Raw genomic sequence first — 26,582 nt, forward strand, 5'->3', positions numbered from 1 at the left:
AATCTTCTATATCACTTTATTTTAGTGTATGAACAATTATTAAGATGAAAAAAATCAGATGCTTTTGGCAGCATTTATCTAAATCAAGAATGCATTGGACATTAAAGAAGTGTTCATTTATCTCTAGTGAGAATATTAAAAAAGAAAGGTGGCACTTTTTTTTCTAACAACTGAACACAGCACTAGAGTTTTCCAGGTATTCACTAGTTTTCAAAATGAGCTGCAAAGCTTATTAGTCCATACAGTCCTAAAAACCTTAGCTCTTTTAGAAATGAGAGAACTAGTTCAAATCAGATTTGCTCGTTAAAGAAAAGCAAACACATGACATCTTATAGTCAATACATAGGCAAAAAGAGCAGATACTTCAGTTTCAGAAATCTGCAGAGCAGTGACATGGCATTCCATTCAATTTTTTACCAGATATCACAGACTGGAAATGTGAGCTTTGGCTGATACTGCTGGGAAGGAGAGTGCGTCAGGCAGCTGTAATTCCCATCCTGTAAAGGTACTGATACTTAAAGTCTCTGTAGTCCAAATTGGTACACAAAAGTACTGGAATGTTGAATTTGGACCTTAGATATATTTTTCAAATTTCTGCCAACTATTCTTAGGTGTTCTGTGGATACATTTGCAGTTTTTTGCTCTTTAGATAAGAGTAAGGAGAACCTGTTCCTTACTTTGGAGTTGTTTGCAGGTTGCTTCCTAAAAAACTGTCTGTGGTATGCAGTTCTAGTGTTTTCATAGTGTTTCACTAGAAAAATAGGTTTCTGAAGTCAATGGTATCCAATTGTTTTAAACCAGGCCAAAATTTTGTTACATGGACTTGTAAGTTTGGTTGCTCTAAAATCAAGTTTTGGAGCATTTTGAGTCTCGTTGAATGTAAAAAAAAAAAAAGAATAAAAAAATAGAAATTCTGGTTTTAGTGTGATTCTTAAAAGTGTGATGTTTTTGAAAAGTGTTTCAGTGCAGGGTGAGCTGCAGACAGTTGTTCCAGTGCATTCGTTGACCGTATCCTATAAGCATCAGGTTTGTCTGCAGTACAAAAACTAAATTCTTTTGTGGAATAAGATTTTTTTTTGGTGGTATGTCCTTAAGGAATCATAAAGCCTAGAGAGTAACTGACATTAACGTGACTCCATGTACTGTAAAACCCATTCCGTTTTATATATTTTCAGGGAGTATGGAGTGGCACAGGAAGGAAATGCCATATCGCTGGAAAGTTGCTCTAATTCAGCACAGGATTCTTGTGAGAAATTACTTCTAATATTACATCATCCTCTTCTGTTTTTCACAGTTTACAGTCTAATTTTTTCATTTTTTATGCCACTTTTGTTCATATCAATAACCACATTAAAATACATTTAGCAAATCAAATAGGCTTTCATGAGTGTTAGTGCACATCTGATAGTGGTAGTTCAGAACTGTAGATTTTACCATATTGCATTATATGAAGGCTTATGGGTTTGTTAATAAAATTATTTTTCCTTTTTAGTGAGGCCTGCTATTTTATAATGCTACATTTCACTGGCTAATATGGGATTCAACAATTAAAAATAAGTCTCAGCTGCTTCCACTCTAATGAATATTTCTGACAATAATATAGGCAGCACATTAGAAGGGAGAAAAATAAGCGCCCTTGCAAAAAAAAAAAAAAATCAAAACCAAAAAACCCAAAAGAAATAAAGAAAAAAGCCAAGAACATGAAAAGGAAAGAAAAAAGGCAATGGGCTGTTTACTTCAATTATATAGATATATAAAATTATAATATATAACAAGATCTTAAAATTTTAATTTTCTTTTACTTGAGTTTGCTACCTTTCTCCAATTTGACTGCTTTTCAAACACTGTAGTTTGAAGGAAAGTACTTTCCTTCTTTCTCTACTCTGTAATGTCAAAGAGCCCAAAAATTTATTTTTTAAATTTTATTTTATGGGTATTGACAAAGGTCAGGACTGACACTAACAAAATTCATATTTTCAGATATAATAGCAATCTCATTCTGTAAAACCGTCCAAAGTGTGAAAAGATTAGATTTTCATCATATATTTACAAAAAAAATATATGGAACAAAAATACTATCTTTTAATTAGGGAACTGTTTTATACTCCTGGGTTTGGGGTTTTTTTTTAGGTAGTTAGCATTTGTAGATGATTCATTAATTAAGAGGAGCAAGAAGAGCTGTGGCCAGCTTTATAAACTTCTGTTGAACTCTGCCAAATCATAAATGCAATGTCAGATGGAAGATATCAGTGCATTTTTTTTTCTCCTATCTTTAATCCCCAGAAATAGAGTATTTTGTGTTTGGCAAGCATAAGCCTGTATTTTTTCTGCATTTTTAATGCATTTTGTACAAAGTAATCCCATATACCCAATTGGGTATATGCTATATATCAATATGATTTAGTTGTGTCTTCCTTTTCTTTGAAACTCATTCATTCCAGATTTTGTTCTATTAGTTAGTGATTTTCTCTTGTTAATATTGTATCACTCTAGTATTCTGCTCCCTTCATCTGTTCTTCCTGAACTACATATGTACACAATTTTTTCACACTCATTTCAATTACCAAGTACGGCTCTGTAGTCATGATCAACTACAAGAAACTGTCGTCCATTTGTGACTTTGTCTTCATATATCTCATTATTTGGTAGGTTGCCTGCCATCATCTCACTTTAATCTGTGTGCCAGAGATTTGCTTCCTAATATTCTTCATTGATATACATGATCTTACACACAGATTTGGTCAGGAGTGTTATTTTTTGTTTCTCGCGATGATGCACATATCTAGTGTTCCTGTCTGTGATTCCTAGAACATCTTGTCTTGACTGTGGTTATCCCATAGATAGTCTACTTAGAATTTGAATGAATCATTTGAAAACTGATCCCAGCTCTCTTCACAGTCCCTTCCTTCTTACTCATTTTTGGTTACTGTGGACAACATACCCTTTCTTTTCAAGACTATAATTTGTCTGTCAAATTGCATAGCCAATCTATGACATTTCAGATTGCATGCATCTAAACTTTGCTTTTGTTTTTAAAAATCTTCAAATGCTTGTTCTTCTTTGCAGGTTACCAAAGTCTTATCTAGGTCCTTAGCTTTCATTTCTCCAAAAAGCCACTTTCATAGTCATTTGTCTAAAAACTTTCTCTGATCACACCACTTGAATTTAATTGCTTTCTAACTCTATATCTTGTCAAATGCAAAATGTTGTCCCTTCTCATCAGTTTTCTATACTTGAATTCCTTTTCCTAGAAGGAATTTTACCATGTTGAACTCACCCCTTTTGTTAATGATTATAATTTCCCCAAATCATGTGTGATCCCTTGCATGAAGAAAGCCTTCTTAGAAACATTTCAGCTTTTGTATTTCTTTCCAGTTCTTTTAATAGAATCTGTCTTGATTGTCAACTTGTAAATGCCAAAGATGATAGCTGGACATATGCTGTACCTTATGGATTATGAGTTAATGCCATTTGCCCTTTCCTCATTTTTAAAGAGCAATTACAAAAACATGAGAACCAAAGGGGATTAAAATATCTGAATAGTTTCTGTCATTATGTATATGTGTTCACTTTTGCTTTAAACACTGATACTTTTCTCTTACTGCTTTAAACACTTTCTTCCATCTCTTTTTCTTCTAGAGCATAGGTCAACATGTTTCCATTAGTATCTGCTGCCACGATGTTCAGTGGTGAGGAAAGTAAGAGGGAAGAGGAAGGAATCTTGATATGAATATCAGCAGCTATTTATAAAATCAACTTTAAGATAGAATAAAGTTCTTAAATTCACCAGTAAAACTGAAGGATGATGATATTGAAAGAAAAAATATTTTTTTTTACCATTTGCAGAATTTTTTCCTGTTACTCTAATTCTGTAGAAGATTTATAAGGATTCCTTGATGTATTTAAATTAAATATTGTTATATTGTGCTTGTATAATAGAATGTTCAAGTGCACAGGAAGCACATGATGTATTTTATTACTTTTCTAAGGTGCTGCTGATGACGTACAAGAAGTATGTTACTCTTCTGAAAGCTATGCTATGTGAACTTTGAATTTTGTGCATTAATAATTGCCATGTAATTAAATTATGAAAATACCTAATCAGCACATAACATCAGATACTTAATCTTCTTCTCTATAATAGAAGGAAATTCTCATATTTGGATGTTTTGATTTTAATTTTTTTAATGTATTAATCATGGTAATGAAGGCAATTTCTACCTTTGTTAGTAAAATACTTCAGACTAGTGCAGAAACAAATCTGTATCTGAATATCAGGTATGTACATATAGTTTCTGTTTTGTATTTTTATACATTACTGTTTAGTTTGCAAGGTCATGATATGTAGAATAGTTTCTAGAAATATAGAAACTTTGAGTTTTCATATTGCTGAAGTGTTTCAATATATAGTAACCTCTTTTTCCTTCTGCTGTATGGCTTATAATAGCTATTTTATGCTGATTTGATGTCTTCCTTGAGAATACCTTCAAGGACTTCTTTGATTAGATTGATCAGACTTAATGAATATGTATATGTATTGAACTAAATTGTGGGTTGCATTTAAAAATAAACTGTCCTGTGTGTATCACATTATAGTAGATTGCAATGAAAGACTAGGGCTGTCTAATTTAAATGTGAGATCAAATAACTTTAGTTTAAGTCTGTTTAAAAATTACACGAAAATAAACCCTATAATTCAGAAATTTATGCATTTTGAAATTTAAAACTAACCTCTTTTACTTTCAAAGAGGTACTTTTTAAAATTCCCTTTTCTTCTTTTTTTTCGTTTTTTTTTTTTTTTTTTTTCATTAGGAGAAAGAGGCCTGGACATTAGGAGACAGATGTTTTTAATATGAGTTTAATTAAAAGTGTCTGCTCTGTGAACTTGTTACTAGTTGATACCAGTTAGCACTTTTCTTGAAATTAGAGGAAAGTACACATGGAAATATCTTAGTAGAAACATTCTGTCTTTAGAATACTACTTTTAGATAATATCTTAGTATCTTAAAAACTTTTCTAACAGTCTACCTGGTATGATGCAGTGTGGGATGTTAATCATATGTGTTTAACTGACAATCATTGTGGTTTAACTGAAAGAGTTCTTCCTTTCTAATGCCTTTGTTCATCCCACTTCATAATATTTGAAGTACTAGGGGAGAACTAACCTGACAGGTGGCATTGTGAAATTACTTCATCAGGTTTCAATAGAGGCTCTGTTTTTTGAAGTTGGCTTTCTACCTGTCATTCCTGAAAGCCAAGTATGACTTTAAAGACTCAATCATTCAAAAAAAGAAAAATTCCTTGCCAAATTTGTGCTCATACACAGGTTATCAATTAATTATACAAGGTACTTATTTTTAAACTAATTATACTCTGAACAATATTTCCTTGATAAGGCTTTTAATAAGGCTTAATTTGTTGATATTTATTGAGCAAGTCTCTTCAGGAAGACCAGGCTACGGTGGTTTCTCAGCTGGCTGTTACTTCAGGACTGGCTGAAATAAGAGACAACTAGAATTCTATTTATTAAATAACTTACTAAAGATCCAGAACACAGAAATCAAACTTGCTATGTGGACATGAAGATTTTGCTCCACTGGGAAGTCTCACTGTGACTACAGTTCAAGCAGGCATCAAAATTTAAAATGGAAAATTAAGATGTCAGTTGGTCAAGAACAATTCCATAGTTTGTGAAATGCTTTAATATAAAAATTATAACGATTTTCTATCAATGAATCCTCCTAGTATCTTATTATTATTTAATTAGGTAAAACCTTATTTAATTACATTTAATTATGGTATTTTAAATTATTGCTGTTTTTAGCTTTGTTTCTATTTCTGATCGCTACAAAATTGGTTATGTAAACAGATTTAGAATTAAAATCTAATCACTATTGTTTCACCCAAATATTAGTGAACTGAGATTTTCACAGTAACTATTACTGAAGTAACAGAATAGTTAATAGTCTTTTTTATTAACTTGATCGTGGCATCCAATGCTGCATAACAAAAAATAAAAACCGTTACACAGAATTATATTTATTCTATAAAAATCACATCCAAGTGCTTATTTTGTCAGACTTCTAACAAAAGTGAACGTGTTTAGATTATGGAGTTCATAGGTTCTTTATTGTAGCTAAACTAATCAATGCATCAGGACCATAAAGACTGAACCAAGAAACATAGGGGAGAGTGTGTGAGAAGGCAAAAATTAATCTGTAGATAAGTTAACTACAGGAAAATGCTTTTGAAGTAGTTGGCAACATAAGGTTTATTGTTTTCAGCAAATAAATCTAAAATAAACTGCCTGATGACAAAGGTAAACAATTGTTAATATAAACCAGACAAATGTTTTTGTCATTATGTAACACTGGATGGGTGTATTTTGTATAGATGACAGAATCTGATAAGGAAGGGTTCATAAACTGTTAGATATAGAAAATAAAGAATCTACTGACCTTTAGTGAAGTATTGTATCTTATCTCAAAGATTTGTTTTAACTAGGAATTCCACTAGGAATAGGTATTTCCATGCAAAATTTTATAAAATTCTGTCACTTGTAAAATGGAAATGTTGTTTTTGACTGTGCCTCAATTGTTTTTCTTTTCTTTCCTTTCCTTTTGGTACTTTGGTAAATTAGTAGCTGTAAATAGAATAGAGTATTTTAAGTGTTGTTATAAGCAGCAAATTTATGCAACTTTGTGCAGACTTTTTTTGTTATAACATTCAGATTTTCTTTCAAAAGTAGTGTACTTGCTATAAATATTGAAAAGCTAATTCTTATGTATAAATTATTGTCATTTTTGGATTTCATATGAGCTTATATTTACTGTAACTCTTTTCGAGACCCTTGCTTTCACATTCACATGTTTAACTTCGTAGTCATTAAGCTGGATATTTAATACATTTAAAAACCTTTTGCAGTTTGCTTTTAGTTAACTTCAAGCAGTTACAGCATATTATGTTTTGTGTAATCATATTTGTTTTGTGCAAGTGTAATTTGCCTGTCTGCTAACATAACATCAACTTCTTAAAATTCTCCTTGTTTCACTGACAATTGTGTCCTATTTTGTTTTCTTGATGTATTAAGCTAATTTATATTTTAAAATACACTCAAATAGGAAGAACTTCCTTCAAACTCAGGGTAGTTCAAAAAGTTCTTGCTAGCCAAATGAAAAGCGAGAATCTGTCTGGCCTGTGTAAGTGGAATGGCACTCAGGTTCTCTGCATTCATACTTTACATCTCTGTTACAGAGCTGTATCTTGATTCCTCAATTCTATCTTCTTGTGTAATGACTTAGAAGACATAATGTCTGTCCTGATCAATTTTGCAATGACCTTGTTCTGATTAATGAAATCTGATGTTTGGAATAATTATCCCTTAAATTACACTTCATGTGTTGAGTTATGTTTTTAACACAAGGTCTGACAATGTGTAAAATAAAAATTGTATTTCAATAATGGCTTACTCAGGCTGGATAATGATTTCTACTTTCCCTAAGGAAGAAAGCTCAGTATTCATGAAGGACCATACCATGTGTTGAACTTGAATATCTGTATTTATTGCATATGTGGCAGTAAAGGTAAATGTATAAACAGATTGCATTCTGCTGAAATCTCTGCTGAAATCCTCAGCATCAGTATCAGTTGTTGAAGATTTTCCCCTTCAGAAATGGTCCAATTGCAAGTCCAGTCATGAGAAAGTGAAGTATATAAAGGTGACTAATGAGCACTTGCAGAAGAGCCAGCATCCCCTTTAATGCATTTTTCAACTTTCTCCATGGAACTTCCTGTATTAAAGAGAGGATGAATCAGTCTGCTTCCTCTGCCTTCATGATTTTGCAGATATTTGACGTTTAGCACAATTTCCAGATTTTGAGACGTGTATGCTTACATTAGTCCTTGTATTAGAAGACAGCCTATGGCTTTAATTGTGTCTTCTGAATCTTTTCTATTTGTAATGCTTCATCTGGAGGCAAAGGGAGGGAGCGCAGCTGAAGGCAGTTGCCACATACAAACACATTTGTGTCAGCATACGTCATCTCACACTCTTTTCTGGTTTACATTCCTTCCTTAGAAATTCTTAATGTTTGATTTTCTCTTTGGCTGTTAAAACTGAGTTAGCTTTTTCTTATATCATAGTACGGAATTTTACACTCGAATGCGTGAAATAATGGACAGTTCTGAGTCCATTTTTTTTCTGTGTGAAATTAGAATTGCTTTCTCTCCTTTGTACATCACATTAGTGTACATGGAATGACATTTGCTATTCTTTTATACAGTCACTTCATTCTGAGACCCTTCTGTGGTTCTTCACTATGACATATGTCTTCATTGCTTAACAACCATCATCAGATTGAGTGAATCTTCAGCACTGATGTCTGCTCCCATTTTCCAGATTTTTGTATACATATACATATAACACCCTACATGATCTCTCTCTGTTGTGAAAATGGATAGTTTAGCTTTTCCCTCTTTAATTCATTAATTCTTCCATGCAAGGGCCTTTCTTCTTCCTCTATAGCAGTTTTGTTTCCAAATGAGCTTTTGGAAAGGACATTTTTGAAAACTGCTTAGAAAGTAATTACCATTACATCATTGAATCTTCAAATTTTAGGAAATAATTTAGAACATGTAGAAAATAATTTAGAACATATATATTCAGAACTGTATGACATATTCTTCATATATCTACATTGTGGAGCATCTTTGTGTTCTAATCTGTGTTACTACTACATACTATGAAAGTCTGTAATCAGAAATGTTTCATGTTTTAGTAAATCTTGCATGATTCTTACCTTGTTACCACTACAGTGCAGATTCCATTCAAATCTGACAAAATTCCCTCAAAGTTTTTATTGAGTAATCTTACAATCTTTTCTAGAATCATTTTAATAGGTGTTGTATTTCATTTATAATCTCATCTTTCCTGGTAATTATTCTAAAAAAGTCTCCTTGAGACAATCTAGAAAATATAATTTCAAAGTGAGCTTCACTTTAAAAATTTTTATTTTTTAATCTCAATATTGAAAGAAAGTACACAAACACTTCTATATTGCATCATAAAACCTATAAAATTAAAGATTTCTTTTGTGCTGAAAAGTAAATACTCTTTTTATAGTATTTGGTATAGCTAATGTAATAACCTTTTAAAATAATTTTTTACAACAAGACAATTATTATTTTACTGTTTGCATATAACTTTTACTGATTTTTTCCTTTTTTTTTAAAGCCATGTGATTTATTTACTAATTCTAATACTAATTATAATGCTAATTAGAAAACTTGTTTGGCTTCTAGTTCTGATGATTTTTATATCTTTTATTATGCTGTTGTAGCTGTAGCTTGTTGAAACTTGTTTCTGGAATCTTCTAAGTATTAAGGCTTTTTACTTTTTTGGTATTTTGTATGTATGAGAAATTTGCTAAAATAAAACTTTGCATTTGGGCAATAGCATACAGTTCAGCATATTGTATTTTGTCTAATACCTGCTATGCCAGTGTTTCTTTATACTGTATTTCCACATTAAAAAAATACTTCATTGATGCTGACAACCAGGTTTGTTATCAAAAAAGTTGCAACTTATTTATAATGTGTTGTCTTAAAAGTAACTTAGATTCAAGGATTTACCTTGCACTTGTCTACAATGAGTTTTATCTTTGTCATCTGATTAAATGCCTTTGTATTGATATATAAGTCCTTCTTCACAGCAATAATCTAAAAACCAGGAGATGTCAAAACATTAAAAATTATTCCTGGATGACTTTCAACATTATAGTTGCACAGCTAAAAAAAGGAAGATTGATAGCCTGAGTTCCTAGTAATAATCAGTTTCACTTTCACAAATCACATTTGTATAGATGCTATGAGAAAAACCTTTGCCCTGTAGAGGAGGGAGAGGTTTTATCAGAATATGGCAAGAAAGACTGCTGCAGTAGTACACTGGATTTCCTTTAGAAAAAGTGGGGATGATGGCACAAAAACTAAATCCATGCAAGAACAAAATTAAATACAATAAATTAAGAAAACTCTGAATGCCATTTAAAGTGATTCAGTTTGGGAGGGGTATCAGAAGATCTCTGGTCCAAATTGTTTCTACAGGCAGGGTCAGCTGTGCAGGCAGACAATATTGCTGATGGTTTTATCTTACTGCGCAGCTTTTCTGCAACATTTTCTAATGCAAGAGAGTCCTCCTGAGGGAAAGGTTTTTCCTTAAGTCTAATTAGAACCTCTTGTTTCAGTGATGTCCTCCCACTATAAATCACTGGAAAGAGCTTAACTTAATCTTCTTTATAACTTCATAGTTATTAAGGATGTGTTTTGGGGTCCTTCTGAAGGAAGGATTGCCTGTTCTCCAATCTTGATGAAAGAGGCCAAGTTGCCTCAACTTCCCCTCTTTAGGGCAGGTACTTCATAACCTTAACTGCCTTGGTGACACCCCAATCAACTTGCTTTAGTTTGTCAACATTTTTGTAGTACTGGAGGACCTAAACCTGGACTCAGTATTCTAAAAGCAGTCTAACAGCTGCCAAATAAGGAGGGAATTTTTTTTTTAATAGCTCTGCTCCAAACATTTCCCTTTGTCAATATAGTTCAACTGAAGCACAAAGAGCATTGATTAAGCCAAAACCAGAGAATATTGAAATATTTTTTTTAAATTCATAAATGTCAATCTGTTGTTTTTAATAGTTTAAAAATTACAGAATCAGATGTCTACCTAAGATTCATGTCTGCCAATGTCTGTGAAGGTAGGAGTATCACAAGTTGTTGGAAGGAAAATTCTAAACATAAAACAAAAGAGAATACAGGGAAATTCAAAACCTTGTCAGTTTTAAGAAAACCTGTATACTCTGTCTAGTCAATGTAGACAAGTGCTTGATTATGTGCCTTGATTTTTTTCCTCTTTTATTTCCTGTCAGCTCAAATGAGTTCTTAGATATTTCCAAAGTTGGTACTTGTTTATTGCCATATCAGGCTGTGCTGGTGAATTAGGATGACCCTGTTGTCCTGGATGTAAAAGCTGAGTGAACTCTAAGTCATGTTCATAATAGATGTGTCTGTATGTTCTTTTCCTTTCCTTTTTTTCCTGTTTTTTTTAGTATGTATGCATTGAAGAAATAAGCCTAAAAATGCACCTACTTTAATGCTAGCATTACTATTTCATCTCAAAGTAGCTGCTATTACTTATATTTGTAGTCCTTCATCCAAGTGTCAGTTTCTATGTTTGTTTGGATCTTGTTCTTCCTGTGTATGTGCAATTCTCTGTGGTGTTTGTGTGCAGAAATGTAATGCTTTTACTTTTAATGCTTTTACTTTTTCTTATCTACAAATATTTGACTTTTGGCTCTTACTGTTCTATAGACGAAGCATACCATCTCTTTTCATGCTTTTACAGCACATAGCACAGTGGTTTCTTTTCTAAACCAAGATCCTGCTTCTGAAAAGCAGTAGTAATTAATCAGAATTCATGACTTGAAGTGCTGTAAGAAAATGTGTTTAGTGGAAGGGGCAGCATGTTAATGTATTAGAGGAAACACAGTGTTTTATATAGAAATACCCTAGTAGTCATGGTTGTATGAATCAGGAGAATTATAATTGCTTTCTGTGAGGGGATGAGGTATCTACAGTTTTCATTTAGGAAGAAATTTTAGTCTTGATTTCCATTATTTTGATGCTTAGCAAAAGTATTTGATTTTTTTTACTGTAATTTTTAATTTTGCTCTGCTCCACAATTTTCTTAAAAAATTAATTGCACCCGTTAGTACTTTTCCAGATACAGCAGATGATCACTAATTTTTTTCATGTCAACAAAAAATGCCTATTTCATTTATTACATCCAAAGGATGTGTTAAGCCTTTGGACTTTAACAGTATCAAATACCAATAGCGAGAAGAAATATTGCAATCCTAAGAAAGCAGTGAAAGTAATAAACATAATTGTGATAGTTTAAAAGCCATTTTGGAAAGAAAGGAAAGCTTTTCTGTGCCTTCATTATTAAAAAGGATTATTTTCTGTTTTTCATAGCATGGCTTTCAGAAGTCTTAATTTTCATGCCAGATGGCATTCCAAAAGTGGGAAAGGAAAGCTATGATCCCAAGAACTAAGATGCAAGGGCAGCATGGGGGGAGGGAAGGAATCCATTATGGGCAGCACAGTGGGAGGGAAGGTATCCATTATAGAGATCTTGTGGATAATTTATTATGGAATTAAATGCCTATTTAAATACCTAAAGGAAACAAAAATATGTATTATATCGGGCGTTCTGAAATGTAAGGAGTTGCTGTTTTTCTTTTGGAGTAATAGTGGTGATCTCTAGTGAATGTCCCCAAGAAAAGAGTTAAAATAGTCAAGGCCACTGACCATGTATACAGCTGAGGCTGTGTATGTCTTTGCATAAAGGCACAACCTGAATATGTGGACCTCCAAAGAAGGTGATGTAGACACCAAGATGACACTGAGGATCTCAACATCATAATGAACTGCTGAGATAATCCTCTTTCCAGTTATAAAAAAGACAGGGGGGGATGGGAAGAAAAAGGTTGCATCTTGGGCTGTGTCTGCAAATTTGAGCATGCCCAAGTGTGTCCTTGGGCACTGAACTGTGTGGTTCTGCTACTGGACCTTGTGGTCTTTCCTGTGACAGAGCGTTCTGTTCCATTGCCAGCCACCCCTGAACAATTTATGGCATTGCTCAGCTGTCAGGACAGTACAAGGAATTTTTCCAGTAGCCAATTTGAAAAATCCTCTCCTTCCTGGCTGCAGTCCCCAGCACAAGAAGGACATAAATTTGTGGAGAAAGTCCAGAGAAAGGCTGCAAAGACGATCAGAGGGCTGGAGTGCTTCTCCTGTGAGGAAATGCTGAGTTGGGGCTGTTTGGCCTGGAGAAGAGAAGACTCAGGGTGATCCTATTGTGCCCTTTCAGTGCCTAAATGAGGCTACAAAGAAAGCTGCAGTGGGACTTTTTACAAGAGCATGTAGTGACAGGACAAGGGGCAAAGTTTTCTAACTGTGAGAGAACAGGTTTAAGCTTCATACTAAAAAAAATATTTTCTGTGGAGGTGATGAGGCACTGGCACAGTTGCTGAGAGAAGTGATGGATGCTCCATTCATGGAAGTGTTCAAGGCCCTGCTGGATGGGGCATTGTGGAAGGTGTCCTTGCCCATGACAAGGGGTTTGAAACTGCAACCCTTTCTGTGATTCTTTGTCATCTTCCTTTCTTAAATGAGAGCAACCAAATAACTAACTGAGAATGTTGGTCCTTGCCAGTTGATCTTGATGACCAAGAATTGTCATAGTTGAGGCTATGAACTTCATATTTACAAATTTTGTCTACTAGAGATTTTTTTTAATCTCTGTTTATCAGTTCTGAAGAGGGAGTAGTTCAGAGGTATACATGTAGTTAAATATATGCTTTTTCTGTTATCAGACTTACAGTGGTACATATGCTAGAAAAAAAAAATTCTCTACTTATGTATCTGTTCCCATGGCTAACAAAAAATCTTTGAATCTTTGGGCTGCTTTTTTTTTTTTTTTTTTTTGGAGGAACATGTCAGATATGCTGAACAACTCCACAACAGGTTTAGGAACCTTACTTTCTAGATCTCACAAACATTAACTTTTTTTTTTTTTTGTTTGGTTATTAGGGTTGTTAGCAGCCTTGAAACTTGCTGTAGATGATGTGGTACACTGAGCTTTCAAGAAGTTGGTAGTTGCTCTGAAACTTAGTATGAAAATTCCTACTGATCTGATTTCTGTATACATTATGCTTGTTTGTCTTAGTGTAATCCAAGTAATAATGTTTACCAGAGCCCATCACAAACATAAGAAACATGTTTTTAAATTTAAGTTACACATCATTAATGTTTTTCTCACAGTGAAAATATTCTTGTTTATTACTTTGTGGTTATTTTGGTCAAAACAAGTTTTCCATAGCCAATCTCACCTGTTTTTTCTACCATCTCTGTGTCTTTGGAGTGTTTCTTTTTGTGATTGGTACCTTTGGACTATCAGGAACAGAGCCAGTTTACTAGAATTCCTTCTAGCATTTCCTTCATAGAATTCTGTTGACACATTTTCAGAGGTTGTTGCAACATTAATTTGCATACTTAAAGTCTAATTTTTGTTTCTTTAGGTTTTTTCCCCCCGTGAGAATCCTATTGTTATTGTTTATTAAAATTGTCCCTACAGCCATTAGACTCTCACCTGGCATCCAGAGAGACTTAAGTAATACTTTATCTTCCTCATTGTTACATAGGTTCCTTCTCAACATTTATGGCTCAAGTAACATTTTTTATTTTCAATGGATTTTAAAAAATTGCTAAAACATTTTTTAGAAAAATGAAAACTTTTGTAATTTATGCCTTTCAGAAATGTCCATTCAAGGAAGCTGAATTTATTTTCATGAACACCCAGACTTGAGGATTGATAACACTACATCTTCTGTTGTTATTGCTGTTTCTCTAAAGATAAAAAGAATGAGACACACTGCTTTCAGTTTTTCCAGTGATCTTTTGTTGAAAATGATCTGGAACAAGTCCTTTGTCAGAACAAATAGTGCACATGCTGGCATCAAGTGTGTTTGCTGTATTTGTAACACCTTGTAAACCAGCTGAAACAATGCAGAATGTCTTCAGTCTGCTTGTCCTTTCAGGGCAACCTCAAATCACTCACCACACCACTTGTGGCAGCCTCTGAATTTCCCAGTACATGTCATACTGTGATGGTAACTGTAATCTCCATACTGAATTCCACACCTCACCTTTACTGGAGAGAGAACAGTCTTGGTTATATTAAGCTTATTTCTCCCAGTAAAATCCATGTGCTTCAATCTTCCCAATGACTTGACAAGTCATTCATCAGATTCTGAAGCTGAAGAATCATTAGGGCATGTAATCTTCTAAACAAAAATCCCTCTAATACTAAAAATAATATAGGTACAATTTAACGCTCTACTATGTGTGTATCACTACTAATAGGAGTTGTGTTGGGACATTCAGTAATTTCTACCTAGGTAAATTGGATTTTCCATTGAAAAAAGACAGGTTCATTTTGCTGACATTATGACTTCTGATGTGTAAATCACTAGCATGTGGTCAGGGCAAAAGAGATTTGTCAAGACTGAAGAAGAAAGCTGCCACATTATTCTTCAGTTCTATGAAAATGTTAAATGATACTCTGTTCATAATTGAAATGGTTTCCTTATTCATGCCTAACCCTTGCTTTGTTTTGCATACTTTGATTCTCTGTGTATGAACCTTTCACAGTGTCCTGTAAAATGCAATATATGTGGATCTTGGTTAGCGTTATACTGTCTCATTTTCTTTTCTTCTGTAGAAATTCAGGTATTTTTAAAAATATTCTCTTTAACCTGTTTTTGAGCAGTAGAATGTGGAGAATTGTTTGGGAGCGTTAGAACCTTTGCTAAATTAAGCTTTATACTCCAAATCACACTATTCTGGTTTAGTCTAAACCTGTAGTAGGTGAACAAGAAGGGGCATACCACCCAATGAGTCTGTGTGCTGTGGTTAGATGCATTTTGTAATTTAAAGCATAATTTTTCTGAGAAAACATTCTCTTCCCTAAATGCTCTCTCCTGCCAGTATTCACTTTTTAGTGTGGAAAGCTATATAGCTTGCTGCCATTTATAGTGTGTTGTGTAATAAGAACACTGAATGAGAAACTAGATGAAAGATACTTAAATTATATAATCTTTTTTCTCCTGAAACCTAACTGTTGATCTGAATGTCTTTTAATCTTCATTGTCTTGTGAACACACAGTTGTTCTTGAGTCCAACTGAGAAATGGCTAGGTAACATGTTGTACTCTTTTTATTCATGCTCAAAGCAGTGAAATATGTTTAGGTCAGGGGACCAGTTTCTGACAGATTTCAAGGTAGGATTTTAGACTGCTTTACTGATTCTTACTTTCATGTGTAACATCATCCTGAAATAAAATTAGGAGAAACTCAAGCTCTATTATTTTGCCCATTTTTCTCTTGCCTAATACTCTTTTGCCTATTTTTCTCTGTTATTTACATATTTGGTTGTTGAAAGTTTGCATGTGTGGTTTCTTTAAATATATTAATATTTTTGTCAGAAAAAAACCCATAGTTTCTCTTTCTACTTCAGTTCTGCAGGGATGTGAGCAGCTGAAATACAGTAGTGCCTAGATCTGAACAAGTATCTTAGCTACTTTCCAGTAGCTTGTGACCAATATGTCTGTGTTTTGTGACTGCTACTCCAGGAACTCTCATGGCTAAAGGCTCCAAATGTTATTGTCTACCTGCTTATCCTAATTTCTGCACATTTCTTCCTGTCCAGTTGAGTAGGTTATGTAGATCTTATACTCAGCTACTCAGGTTCCATGTAATCCCATTCTTTCTGAGGAAAATCAGGTCTGTGTTTTTCTTTACCAGCTCTTGAGAAGAAAAAGCATGCAAGCATGGGGATATCTGTTTTGTAAATCCAAGTTTCATTCTCATCATTAGTGACACAGTCATGCAGATGTATTTCTGAACTTTGCAAACATTTTTTCTTATTGCTAGTTACTTATTCTTTGTCTACACAGTAAGTTTAGAATACTTGGGTTCTACAAGAGAACACATGCTACAGCTGTTTTTATAGAAAGGGACAATAACCAATTTGTACACAAGTTGAATATCAATGAATTTCTCGTGTTTCTGTGTTCACATTCTCCTTGTTGATAATTTATTGTCATTATCCTACTGCAAAATAGTGTTGCGAATGAGAATTTGTCATTATTGACAAGTCATAAATGAGATTAGTTTTTGTTGTATATTTTTATGATCAAGGCTCTATCTCTATGCAAAGTCCTCATGAAACAAAGGCTCTAAGTTTTTTGTTTGTCAGCAACTAGCAAAAGAAAATCCCAGTGGGGTGGTAGGGCGGGTGTTTATGGTAAGCTACTTCTGTAATTTAAAGAAATTTTAGTTTGAGATGTCATCTCGAAATTAAGCATAAAGTTTAACTGTAGTGAGGACTGAAGTCTTATGCAGGATTTTTAATTTGAAAAACATGTGCTGCTCATGTATGGTTGTTTTCATCTTTGCCTTAGGAAAGAAACATTCCTCTGTGGTTTGTAATAAAATGTTTGGGAGTGAGAAACTATTATTTCCAATAGATGATGATGTGTTCCTATAAACAAAATTCAGTGCGAAAACCAAACAAATTGTGTAGTGGAAACCACTAAAATTGACTTTAGGAACGCTAGTCAGAGTCATAATATTAAAAGTGTGTTTATATTGCTGTGTGATTACATTATTGATTTGGTTTTAAAAGGCCATGTTGTTGGGGTTGTTGGAGATAACCACTAAAGGTTAATTGTGTATTTCATTCTGTTTCCTTAACACTATTTCCTACTTTGTAGCAGAGCAATGTTGAGTGAGTTTAAACTCTGCTACTCAGCACAGTCTGTTCTTAACACAGTCTCACCAGTCTGCTTTTGTGTCTTCTGGCTCCAGACTGCAGTGATTATTTGGGAGCACAATCATATCAAAGAGAATACTTAAAGCGAAATTTCCTCTAAAACATCTGTATATGTGATAATGGTTTCCTTTCAGATACCACAGTTGGCATTATGTTTTTAGAAATATAAAATTTATGAAAAAAAAGACCTTAAGACCATAAAAACCCTAGAGAAATGCTTTTAGTAGATTTTTTTCTCCAAGTTTGTTTGTTTCACTTTTTTGAATAATCTTGCTATTAAAACAGAATAATTTGTTTTTTGAATATGAAATAGAATGTATTTTTCTACATTGAAAATAGGTTGCCAAATATTTTGGAAGATAAAGTAACATGGGCTCATGTTTTCCATTGTAACTACCACCTGTGAAAGGATGGTGTTTTTCTACAGCTTTGATTATATTCTTAAAAACAATTGTTGGAAATTCTGTGTGTCTAGAACTTCTAGGAGAACTTCAACTTGAATATATTCATTTTAGTTTATAAAAAAACCCCAAACGTGGAGTGGCTTTTATGTATCGTCATTTAATATAATGTTTCATATTTTATGAAACAGTATAAGTGCATTTATATCTATGATTGTAGCCTTCTTGATAGATCAAAGCACTTGGCATAGGCCAAAACCTGTTAAAGTTTTTCTGTTTATGGTATAAATTAAAACTCTCTGGAGTGTGGTTTGGCCTAAGTCTGATTTATTGCTTTGCTTGGCACTGCATCAGGCTGGTTGTGGTTTTCCATTCGTGTTTCCAGTACGGTCTTCATGTGTTTTGATTTCAAATCCTTGCATAGCAGCTTTATCTGGATAGTAATAACTTTCTTTGGTAAGTCCTCATTATAACATAGAGATCAGGCTTTGGGGGATTTTTTATTGTTTTTGTTCAAATTACATTGAGCAATATATATGCAAGCAAAATGCAATATGCATGCAGATGATGCATTTGTCTATTATAATTTTAAATTTAACTTTAGATTCTCTAGTAACTTTTTATTTAGTGAAGACATTTTCCAGATCAAATCAATACAGGAGGAATATGCGATCAGAATTGTGGTCAGGATTTCCTATGGATAAATCTTCTTTATTGATGCCGAAGTGTAGGATCATAGGAAGAGTGCACTAGATTTTGTCTCTTTTATAGAAATTTCAACCATGACTATAAGGAATGCTTCATTTATGCTCAGCTTTAAAATGTGTAATCTTTAGCTGATTTACTTTTTTTTCTCTGATCTTTGGCAAAACAACAACAACAAAATATATTACAATTTTATACACCTGTATTTGTGTCTGTGCAAGTGAGAGCATCTCTAGTAAGCTGGATCGTTCTATAATATTTTTCCAGTTTTATACTTGGTTTGTTTCTTTACTAAGAGACAGTTTTATTGAACCTCTTATATAAGATGTTTACCTTGGGTATATAATATTACACAAAAAATTAGAGAGTTGTGCAGTTATCTCTAAGGGGGAATGTCTTCCTGATATATGAGCTGGTTTTATTTTTCAGTCATCTCGACTGACCCATCTATTTGTTTATAAAAGAAGCTGCAAGGGTTACATGGGTTGCTTCATAGTGGGAATATATGATATGAAAGTATCACAAAAACACTTTCAGTATGAGTGCACACACACAAAAATTGTATTGCATTAAGTTAAGGAGCATTTAATTTAAACTGAATCTCTTAGGACAGGGGTTGTGGGGTTTATATCTGGACTTGTTATTAAGCGTAGCGATTAACAGTCTGTAGTTAGACATAGTGTTTAGTGCAGAGTCCACTGAACTCATTAGAAGAGTTCTGTTTTGGATTATGCCTTTAGCAGTGTTTATCCATTCAAACATCCCTTACAATTTAATCTAAGAGGAGAAATGCTGATGTTTGGGGATTTGTTGACAAAAATCAATAAGAAGAGACTCTGAAACAAGAGTACCATTCCTTGACCTGTGCTATGAAAATATCTTATACTGCTTGTTCTAGTCCTAGAGCAGGTTATCCCAAAAACAATTGTGATAAAATCAGCCACACTGAATTATCAATTTAAATTGTAAGCAAAATCCAGATTTATTGTGGAGCAGGTGGGAAGAGGAGACACAAAGATATGAGAAGTTTATTTTATACAGCTATTTAGACAAAAATTAGCTATGACAGATGTCATAAAACAACACATCAGATAGTAAAAATTTTAGTAACACAGATATTTAATGGAAGTTGTTAATTTTGTGTCTTTTTACTGTAAGTTCTTTAAAAATATTGAATAACAAAAATTGGAAGAAATATCCAGGGATAAGTAAATTAGTCATTGTTCATGACTGAGAGTAAAAGGCCACGATGGTAATGCAAAACAAAATACATGGTGAAAATATTTCATTTGGTCCTGTAAAAAAATAGAAAGGAAACTACCACAGAAAAAACTAAACTTGAGAAGGCTGGGAAAGCACTAAGAATAATAAACTGAAGAAGTAGAGGCAGCATGTAAATGGATGTAAAAGTGACAGAGAATAAATGCCAAAGAAAATGAGATAGCTGATTCAGAAATACAGCAAGGGAATGCCGACATTCAGAATTACTTTGATTGAATACGTTAAGAAAAAAACCTTGCATGTTTGAAATGTTACACAGAAATGCTGAAATGTGAATGCCACAGTATCCATTTGCCCAGAAAAATAGAAAGGAAAAAGCAAAAATAAAGTAGTTGTGTTTGTATTTTATTTTTAATAACATATGTGTACAATTAATCACTTTATAATAAATTCATTTTATAAATGATAGGTGCATTTTTATGCTATGGAAAAATAATTCCAGCAGGCTTAAAGTCACATTATTACAGGGACTTCCTTACCTGACGTTTTTAAAAAACATAATTTTCATCAAAATGAACTTTTGCCTTTTTTTTCCTCTCCCAGATTGTAGTTTTTGTTCCCCCCTCTTCCCATATGATAATGTATCTAAATGGCAATTGCAGTTTACAGTAAGTGTAGTTCTTGTATATGACAGCCTTTTACTTATTTAACCAAGTAGCTGGTTCTGAAATGAGCAAGGTCTGATTTTGTTTGTAGAAAAGGCAGCTCTGAAATTGGTGCTCTGCTGTAGCTGATCCTGCTTGAGCAGGGGCTTGGATCAGGTGATCTCTGGAGGCCCCTTGTAACTTTCTGTGATTCTCTGAAAGGCATACATGATGTGAGAAACAAAACGCTATAAAAAGAAACGTGCATGATGAACATCTGTTTCCAGCACAGTGTTTAGCAGTTACACAGTAATTACAAGTCTTTTAGTCCTGTCTATTTTGAATTTGTTTTGGTGTTTATTCCACCTTGGAGAAGTAGTTTGCACACTGAGGGGTTTCGGGTTTTCTTTTGCTGTATTTTTTTTTTTTTTTTGCGGGGGGGGGGGGGGAGTTTGGGTTTTTTTGGGGGGGGTTTCAAACTGAATCAATTTTATTAGGAAGATTCATTTGAATAAATGTGTAACGTACTCATGTAAGTAAATATTTGAAAGACTGACATTAATTAGTTACTGTTAGCCTTGCCAGTATTTTTTCTTCACTGCTGAGAAGCAGTGGTATTTTTTTTCTAGTTTTTATCACAGTTTTGTGCTTCTTGTTTCCATGGTAATTTTTTTCTTGCAGAGTGCTTCAAAAGAACCAGAAGGATCCTGTGAGGGCTTTTTATTATTTATTTAATTGCATGAAAACCTAACTGAATGTGCTGTTCTGTAAAAATCCTTAAATATCTCAAGTGCAAATGTAGCTTTTAACTATTAAGGCATTGTAGTTTTATCTTCCTACTTTTTAATCAATCATCCAGTCTTTATTCTTTCATATTCAACATATTTTTAAAAATTGTCTTTATCTACTTATTCTGCAATTTTCATCTATTGCATTCTATGGTGTCAGAGTAACTTAAAGCTGTTGAAGACAATCTACGAATGCTTGTGGTCATCTCTAATAATCTGATTTCCCTACAAATCAGGCTAAGTGCAATATTGAACATGCACAATAAGTTAGAATTTATTACTTTTTTTCTGCTAAGTTTATTAGACTTCTAAGAATATTAGACTTTTCTAAAAGTCTAATATTCCACCTACTGTTAAGAATCAGACTAAAGCATACCCTATTAAAATTACATATTCCTAGTGCATCACTGGAATATGCTGCAAACCAGAGAGCTTTCCTTCTGGGCTATTGAAAGATCTTTCTTGAACAGTTACATTTTATCTTTTCAATTGAGATTTTTAGTGATGCAGTATGGATGAGATTCATTCTGCTGAGAGAATAAGGTAGCAAATAGTCGTTATATCTTTCTTTTCCTTCTGGTAGGTGAGACATGGAGTGAGTTCAAGTAGGGCTGGTTAGAATAGTAATTAACACTTCATCCTTCTGCAGAGAGAAACATAAAGAACGCGTAAATTAAGGAACTGAAACTGAGGTTTTTGTCCCTAGAGGCTTAATGGTGTGGTTTCATGGTCCTCTGATGTTAATTTAAATGTCACTGCCAAAAAGGTAGTCTTGCCTGAAGCCATGTATTTCAGTCCTTTCTTTGCATCATCAGTAGCATCTGTCCAGCTTTGCAGCAGGTCTCATCAGCTCACTCATCCATTTGAAAATGATTTTTTTTTTTTTTAAGTGCGTTAGGAGGATTAGTTTGCAAGCTGATCACTGAGCTTATTTAATTCATTTTGCAGGCAAATGGGTACTTGTGCTGGTGTAAAAGATGTAGCCAAAGCACCTGCTATGGGCAGAAAAAGCAGGCATGTTGCCCCCGTAGATGTGTGGGTTACTGACCCACTCCATCCCTCTCTGTCTCCTGGGAAATGTTTTATTCTCACAACAATTTAATCCCATATAATTGTAGTCTGTATCGTTCCAACTCCACCCCTCATCCCATTTCCACCTGCACCCCCACATGTAAGATACACTTCAGTCTTCTAGTCTTTTTTTTTTTCTTTTATAACAGAAAATGATACATTTGAATACTTAATAGTTTAAATGGAGGCTGAATACACCTGGAGGCAGAACCTTATTGAAAAAAACAAGCAGAAAATGAGCCTACATCATTATTCACTGTAGGTTGTAGGGTAGGGTGGATTTTTTTTTCTGCTTGTATTTCTTTTCAGTCCAATAATTTCAAATGCAGACCATTTTGGAACTGAAAAGAAACAATTGCCCTCTTCCATCAGAAGGTTCCTTCTGAAACAGAATATAGCAGACAGGCAAAATTCTTTCCTGTTCCCAGGAAAATGTAATATGTGAAACATGCATTAAACTAAAAATTTCTACCGTGTATCATTGGAGATGAATTACACTAACATGCCCACCAGAAAATGCAGAAGCAATACCCATTGGAGGATTTCTTTTTGCTCAGGTGGCCAGCATGGAAGTTCAAATATTTTAAAATTTTACAGATGCAGCAGAACGATTAAGCCCATAAGGTCCAAAACTTGCAGTTGGAAGCCTGAATTTGCATATTTTGCAGCTGTGCATAGATACTACAATGCCCTGTATTCTGTTAGGAGGTAAAAGGGAGTGGGGCTAAAATTAGGAAAATAATGCATTTGTCAGTGGGAGTCATAGTTAGAATCTAGTGCATGATATTTCAGAGATTCTGGACAAACTGTTTAGTAACATAGCTCGACGTGGCTTAGTGTTTTGTTCTTTAATTAGTGCAACAAGCATTTGCTATTGCAGCCAATGATTAAAATGGCCTGCTACATGAGCATATAAAAGCTACTTTAGGAAACTTTAACTTGGATTTTCATTGCAAAAAATTAAAGTTGTAAATAATTTTTTTTTTCTGCAACAGCTAATTACTAACGGAGAATTACTAGAGCTTATGTAGTGCATCCATAAAAGTGAGAGTTAATTGCAATATTAATGCTTTGGTGGATTTGTCATTATTTTAGTTTTCCTCTTGCTTTATAGTTACCTAGGATTAATTCCAGTAGGAATTGATTGTATATAGTCAGGAAAACACACAATTACCCTGTTTATCAGTACGTAGCAAACTCTGTGGTAACATCTGCTTCTAAAGTTTATTTCTGATCATCCTGACTTTAACTGCTTGCCTTGGCACAGGAAAAGGGGAAATCTAGGCAGGAAACTAGAACAAAGGACCTTGCAGTGACCAAAAATAAAATTCCATCTGAATACATGTTGGAGGAGGGAGTAGTTTGCTATGTGGAATTTTTTTCTGTAGTTATTGGTGTTTTGGATCAATTAGTCAGTGTGGCTTCCAAGTTAGATTGTCTAGGCTTTTTGTGTTGAGAATTCTTTCATCTGTCATTTTGTATTCTTGCCATTTAGATTTGATATCACTTTCTTTTAAAATAAACTTGTGTAGGTAACCATACCATTTTTAAAAAATTCCAAATGGAAGCTATGAGAGAAGTTGAACATGTTTAGATCCTGCTGCAGGATCGTTGTCGAGATGCTAGTAGGGCACTCGCAGGCTGTGGGAATCCTGTTGAGGAGCAGCAGAATTGCTGTGCAGGTGGTGGGAAAAGATTAGTGCTTTGTGTGCACAAACAGGAAACAGGGTTTCAAAAGCGGGAAACAAGTCCTGAGCTGTGATAAACATAATTGCTGCTTCTCCTGGAACTGCTGAGCTTCCACTTATGCTCGTTACCATTAGGATGAAGTTGCATGTCTGTGGGCTGTGTGCTGAAAGAAAATGTGACAGGGCAGCTGTGTACATGAAAGTGGTTGCACAGTTTCTTGACACATGAAAGGCTAGACAGTTTATTCTTGAAATACTGTGTTAGTATTTTTGTAATACCAAACAAAATAATGGAAGTATCTCAAAAGTACTGAGTATGTAGAGACTTCTTGCTGTTGTTGCATTGGGAGGTGGATTGGAATACATCCTGATTTATAAAAATGTCTTCCCATCATAGTTCTAAAGGTACAATGTGTCTTTTTATTTGGAAAAATAATATGTTGTACTTTTGAATGAAAAATGTTTCTATGTTGAAATATTTTGTATTTATTCAATATAAAAATGTAGCAATAATGAATTTCAGTTGTGTTCAACATCACAACATAATTGCCATAATCCATTACTCTCTTTCTTTCTGGACCTCAGTCTAAGACAAATTTAACCAACTTGTACTTCTGCTGAAAATTTTTAGTGCAGAACTGGAATGGGAAGAGGTGTTCACCAATACTGAGGATATAGCTGTGAGGAAAAGCCAGAGCTTCCTGGGGGAAGGTCATTTCCTTTTCCTGTATAATCAACAGAAATCTTAGAAGAGAAGTTGTGAATTGTCACAAACAGACTTTCAGAAACTGAGCTCTGAATTGAGCTGCTCACTGCTTGTTAAAACATACACATTTTATGGTAGATTTTAATATATTGGTTGTGTATTTTGCTTTTTGTTGCCAAGAAAGGTATTGAAATATTTGCATATGCAGAGATGGTTACATATTTGTGGTGTCTCAATTTTAGATGCAGTTTGGAAATTATCATCATGTAAGTCAGTGCTCAATCAGTAGACACTTGATAAATTTGAAGAAATGAACAGAAAGTTCATTAGTTGAAGGCATTTTTCACATTTGGTGAAGTTGCATAGAAAAGTATAAATAGCAGTAAAATCTAAATGTTGGGATCTAAAATGGCAGATTAGGCATTCATTGGTTTTATACTTGCAGGGAATTTTGCCTTCAATTTGTCATGAAAATTCAACCCCCATGAAATTCTAAAATTATATCTATTATTTGAAAAATACTGATTCTTTCAAAGTAGAATCTTTAAATGCTCTAAATTGATAAATGAATTCCTAAATTGAGTTTTAATCTCTGAAGCTAGAGGAGCAGTTTTAGAATTGTTAGTCCTCTTAAATCATTAGCAGTGATATTGTCAGATCTTGAGTGCTTTAGAGCTCAAGCCTGCTCTTCAGTACACGTGGATTTGGTTAGGATGGGAGCAACTTGGTATGCAGTTCTTGCCCTTAAACAAGAGGATGTGTTGTATGCAATTTCAGGGGATCATGCTTGGTAAGATAATGGAAACCATCCAGTTTTACTTTCCTGGTAGCTATGAATGACTACGGTTTCAGAAGACTGTCTGACAGGAAGCCGTATGAGGAGTGGCTGAGATCCCTTGTCTTGTTTGTCCTGGGGTACAGGAGATTGAAGGGGGACCTCAGAGCTGTCTGTGGCTTCCTCATCAGGGGAAGAGGAGGGGCAGGCACGGATCTCTTCTCTGTGGTACCAGTGACAGAACGCCAGAGAAGGGCCTGAAGATGAGTCAGGGGAGATTGAAGTCCGATATTAGAGAAAGGTCCTTCCCTAAGAGGGTGGTTGGGCACTGGAACCAGCTCCCCAGCACAGTGCTCAGGAAGTGTTTGGGCACTGCTCTCAAGCACGTGGTGGGATTCTTCGAGTGGGCCTGTGCCGGGCCAGGAGCTGAACTTTGATGATCCTTTTGGTTGCTTCTAACTCAGGATGCACCATGATTCTTTAATTGGTCTTACATTTATCAGCCCTGATTGAAAAAATGGAGAAGTCTAATAAACACTTATATAACTTTTCTTCTGAGTATATAACATGAGCAAGCGTAATTGAATTGTAGGCACCTGCATTTGCTCTTTAAGAATGACTGTTGCTATTGATTAAAAACATGCTTGCAACTTAGTCTGTTTATTTAACTAGGGTAATGAGCCTGCCTGAGCTGATACATTAATGCGAGCACATTGCTATTTGTACTCAAGTTACATCTAAGGGACCTAATCCAGGTCCATGCCAATGTGCAACATTCCAATGTAGTGACTGCATACTGGGAAGAAAATCTTGTGGGTGTGTCACTGAACTTCTGTAGTAGTATGATCCTCCCAAATTACGTAATGTCCAAACATCAAGACTGTGTACAGAAGATTTTCTTTGTGCAGCTTCAGTGGTGAAGAATGAGAATTTCTTCATGCTGTTAACTGCTGTATTTATGTAGCTAAATCTTTGCTTTGGATACTTGGCAATCTCACAGTTTAGTTATTCTTCATTCAAATCCTCAAGCTATATGATAATTCTTGCTTTATCTTTAAAATATTCACCTTCTCGATTATACCCAAAGTCCATATAGTTAACACCATAATTAGACCCTTAGAACGATTTTTTTCCTTTC

General features: G+C 34.2%; 1 protein-coding gene across 3 annotated transcripts in view; it reads left to right on the forward strand.

Moving 5' to 3' along the window:
* NOVA1 (NOVA alternative splicing regulator 1) overlaps nucleotides 1-26,582 on the forward strand; it is a 139,295-nt gene that overhangs the window by 51,549 nt on the left and 61,164 nt on the right. Inside the window, exons 2-3 of one of the 3 annotated variants that reach the window (XM_064716074.1) lie at nucleotides 421-505; nucleotides 1,176-1,246. The exons of the other annotated variants lie outside the window; for them this stretch is intronic. The gene's annotated coding sequence lies outside the window, so the exon portion shown is untranslated. The remainder of the gene's footprint in view (nucleotides 1-420; nucleotides 506-1,175; nucleotides 1,247-26,582) is intronic. 3 annotated transcript variants of the gene reach the window in all.

This window comes from Zonotrichia leucophrys, chromosome 5 (genome assembly GCF_028769735.1).
Source record: "Zonotrichia leucophrys gambelii isolate GWCS_2022_RI chromosome 5, RI_Zleu_2.0, whole genome shotgun sequence".
In the NCBI taxonomy this organism is placed as follows: Eukaryota; Metazoa; Chordata; class Aves; order Passeriformes; family Passerellidae; genus Zonotrichia; species Zonotrichia leucophrys.